The sequence below is a fragment of the Vombatus ursinus genome, unplaced genomic scaffold (assembly GCF_900497805.2).
Source record: "Vombatus ursinus unplaced genomic scaffold, bare-nosed wombat genome assembly UNPS02014931.1, whole genome shotgun sequence".
Classification (NCBI taxonomy): Eukaryota; Metazoa; Chordata; class Mammalia; order Diprotodontia; family Vombatidae; genus Vombatus; species Vombatus ursinus.
Genome location: NW_020954709.1, coordinates 709,867 through 714,364, shown reverse-complemented (window position 1 = coordinate 714,364; position 4,498 = coordinate 709,867).

Sequence of the window (4,498 nt, the reverse complement as noted above, 5' to 3'; positions counted from 1 at the left end):
AAAAAAAAAAAAAAAAAAAAAAAAAAAAAAAAAAAAAAAAAAAAACAGTTCCTGCCCTCAAGGAATTTACATTCCAATGAGGGAGACAAGATGTATAGCCCCCAGCCATACCATGTGCCAGGGACTATGCTGTGCTGGAGATACAATGTCAGAGCAAAAATTATCCCTGAGCTCAAGAGGCTTGCATTCTAATGGAGGAGATAACATGAACTTAAATACAAGGCACTCAGAGGAGACAGGAGGTAGCCTTAGAGGGGAAGGTTTTAAGAGTTTGTGTACCTGTTGTGTATGTGTGTGGGGAACTGAGAAAAGCTTCTTTTAGAAAGTGTTGTTGTTCAGTTTTTTCAGTCATTTCCTACTCTTTGTGATGCCATTTGGGGTTTTCTTGGCAAAGATATTGGAGTACTTTGCCATTTCCTTCTCCAGCTCATTTTATAGATGAGGAACTGAGGCAAACAGGGTTAAGTGACTTGCCCAGGGTCATGCAGTTAAGTCAGTGTCTTAGGCTAGATTTAGACTCAGGAAGATAAGTCTTCCCACCTTCAGGTCCAGTACTCTATCCATTGTACATCCTAGTTGCCCAGCTTCAGAAAATATTACCAAGTTAAGCCCTTAAATAAGCCAGGGATTCAGAGAACTAGAAGTGAAGTAGGATAACATGCTAGCCATTTGAGACAGATAGTGCAAAGGCATGGAGACTGGACTTCATATACTAGTCAATTTTCTTAGTGTGGTAAAACAATAGAGAGTTCATCTTTAACAAACTGGTGACTTGAGAATACTAAGGAGATGAAGAATATTTGGTGATGAGATCTAGAGAAGTTAAACAGGGCAGCTACATGGCACAGTGGATAGAGCGCTGGGCCTGGAGTCAGGAACACTCATCTTCCTGAGTTCAAATCTGGCCTCAGATATTTACTAGTTGTGTGACCCTGGGCAAGTCACTTAAATCTTTTTGCTTCAGTTTCCTCATCTATATAATGAACTAGAGAAGGAGATTGTAAACTGCTCCAGTATCTTTGCCAAGAAAACCCCAACTGGGGTCACGAAGAATTGGACACTACTGAAAACAACTAAACCACAAGAAAAAAGAGGTTAAATAATTTGCTCAGTTGTCATTCAATTATCATCTTCACCAGCAATGTGCTGGTAAATGCTTAAAATATACAAGTACTCTAGCATATTTAATCTGCATTATTAACATTTTCTCTGTCACTTTCTTAAGCTGAGACAATCAACACAAAAATAAAATCAAGCCCTGATTTGTAACAATTGCCAATATCCAAGATGTATATGCTCACACTGAAAATTGAACAATCAACTCTCATGAGCTACCAGGTGACTATGGCACACTGGTTGTGACCCACAATCCAGAGAAATTCCCACCAGTCCAGCTCTGGGCTCACATAGATTAGATTCCTCCTGGAGGGATCCTGACCCCCAAAAGGCAAAGAAGTAAGGTTTCTCTTGATCTTTGACTTGTTACCTCCATCTAAAGTCACTCTGGGAAAATTTCTAAAACTAAGAAGAGTCAAACACGACCGAAACAACTGAACAATAGCAAAACTTACCCTCCTTCAAATTTACTTATTTTTGTTAAAATCATCACCATCCTACCTGGTTGCCTACCAGTTTGACAACCTCTGGTTATAGTGGACTCCCACTCTCACTTACTTAGCTGCTAAGTCTTACGGTTTCTACCTTTACGTCTCTCACATCTGCTCCTTTATCTTCACCTACTCAGCCATCCTCATTACCTCCTGCCTGGATGACTGTAATAACCTGCCAATTGACCTTCCTGTCCCCAGTGCTTCCTTTCTGTAATCCGTCCTTCACATAGCTGCCAAAGTGAGTTGTTAAATCCTAGGTCTGACTCATTATTCCCTTAGTCAATAATCTTCAGTGGCTCTCTGTGCCTCGAGAACAGGCCTGCAACAACATGTGGCCGGTGGGCTGGAAGCAGCCTGCGGGCATGCCAAGGGATTTCAGACAGCTTCAGAAAAATGTAGAGGATGTTTTCCTTTACATTTTTCTCGAGCTGCCCAAAATCCTTTGGCAGGCCACAGGTTGTGCAGGCCTGTTCTAGAGTAAAATATGAATCTTTTTTGGCATTTAAGGTTCTTAACAACATTTGTCTAACATACCAGAAGGAGTCTTCTTCGTATACTTTATATTCTAGTCAAACTGGTCCTCTCATTCCTCACATAAGACAATCTATCTTTGGTCTCTAGGCCTTCTCCTTGTTCTTTTACCTCTGTCCTTTAGAATCCCTAGGTTCCTTCAAAACTTGGCTCAAATTCCAGTCTTTCCTAATCCTTTCAATTGCTAATTCATCTCTCTGTAATTACCCAGTATTAACATTGCATTAAAAATACCTATGTATATGTGTCAAATATATACATATACATACACATATATGTATATATGTATACATATACACACACATACATACATATACACTTGGATACATATGTCTCCCTCCCAACTCCCTCTTTTTTTTTTGTGAGGCAATTGGTGTTAAGTGACTTGCCTAGGGTCACACAGCTAGTGTCAAGTGTCTGAGGCTGGATTTGAACTCAGGTCCTCCTGACTCCAGGGCCGGTGCTCTATCCATTGTTCCACCTAGCTGCCCCCAACTCCCTCTAAATGTAAACTCCTTGGAGGCAAACTATTTCATTGTTGTCTTTGTAATCCTTCCTTATGCCTAGCACAGTGCCTTACACTATTAGATACTTATGTTCTTTAAATTGACTTGGCCAAGCTAGTAAGTGCTAAACCAAAGACTGTATATCAGGTCACTTTCAAATCTAGATCCTTTCCATTCCCTTGAGGAGATTATCTAATGTGAAAAGTTCTATCAGCTTTGTTTTGTTTTGTTGTTGGTAAAGCTATATGTGCTCTAAGGCCAACATGTTATCCCATATAGAGAAAACACACGGTATTTTGTGTGGTGCATGTTAGCACACCTCTTTTGCCATGTGATAGTAATCTCAATTTCCATTCTGAGAAGAACAACTAAGGAAGAGTAGATTTTTTTTTTCAAACTCATAACCCAAAGAAATGCTCAAGACAAAAGAGGAAAAGAAACCACTTCTAAAGTGATTTGTTGTTAAAAAGGTGGAATAACTTAACTGGAGTCTTGAGGTCCTTCTTTTTGTTGTTCCTGTAAAAGAGATTTTAATATCCAAGGAAGGATATAATCTCTGTTTGAAAATACATGTTTCCAGACAATTCACAATTAAAATGATATATTATGATAAAGATTTAGATCACCAAATAGTGAGCTTGGTGTTCTCATCTAAAACGTGCTGTAAGAGTCAGTGTCCATATGATGCCAAGCAGCTGAATGAAGACTAGAAAAAAGAAAAATCAATCAATCAAAACAATGGTTCCAAACAGCTAGAATTTGATATCCTGCAGACAAAACATCTGGATGGCTGACCATTGTTTTCAATTTCTATCCTGAAATTTTCTGTCATGGTTAGTCTTACTTCATTGTCATTGATTAAAACAAAAAGAAATGTGGATTCCTAATAGTAATAGGGTTCATTTTTTGACCAACTTTAACTACTGGCTTCTAAGTAAAATGTTACTTGTATAGTTTGAATGAAGTTTATATGGCTTGTTTTCTGATTACGTACTTGTTGGGTAGCCTAGATATAGACAGATATTTTTAGAAATTAACAGTTTTGGTTCCCTTTCATGTCCTTTGGCCTTTAACAAATGAAAGGAATTTTAGCTCAAAAAAGCTACACTATTATGAGGGTGACCTTAGGTAGCTTAACCTTAGTACAGAGACCTGACCACTGCTAGTACCATCACTCAATGCTACCAGGCTAGGGGTACCCATCGGTGTGGCCAGGTCCATTCCATTCAAATAGTGAAGGCAAAAGAATTTCCTGCCAGCTGCCTGCCTGCAGTCAAGCAATCTCATAACTCCAACATCAAGCTCCCTCTGCTCCACAGAGTCCTGTGTCACCAGCACAAATGATGTTTTACTATCAAAAGACCCACTGCATTCTTCTAAATACAGAGATGGGGTAAATGTTTTATTTGATCTGTTTAAGTAAATTTCTCAATAAGAAAAAGCTCCTTATGTTGAAAATGACAGGCATTGTATCTCTCTAAGTTGAGAAAGCAGTAAATACTTCTAACTCTATGTCTTCTGATGCTATTATCTTTTGGAGAAGCATTGGAGAAGAAGTGTTACTAAGCCTCATGATGATAAGAATATGCTACTTCTCTCTCAGAGAGCCAAAGACAAATTCACAACATAAGTGGAAGCAGAGAGTAAAGACTAAATGACAATATTTGAGGGTTTTTAAAAAAATCCTTTTCTTTCCAACATTGAGAAAAGAATATGCTAATTAAAATAATAGTGTTGCTTTGTGAAATGTGGGTTTAATTATCATCTAGCTCATGCCCTTCTCATCTAGCTCATGCCAGGAGTCCTGTGGCAACATTACTTTCTCAGCTTCATGTTTCTTGGTAACAACTA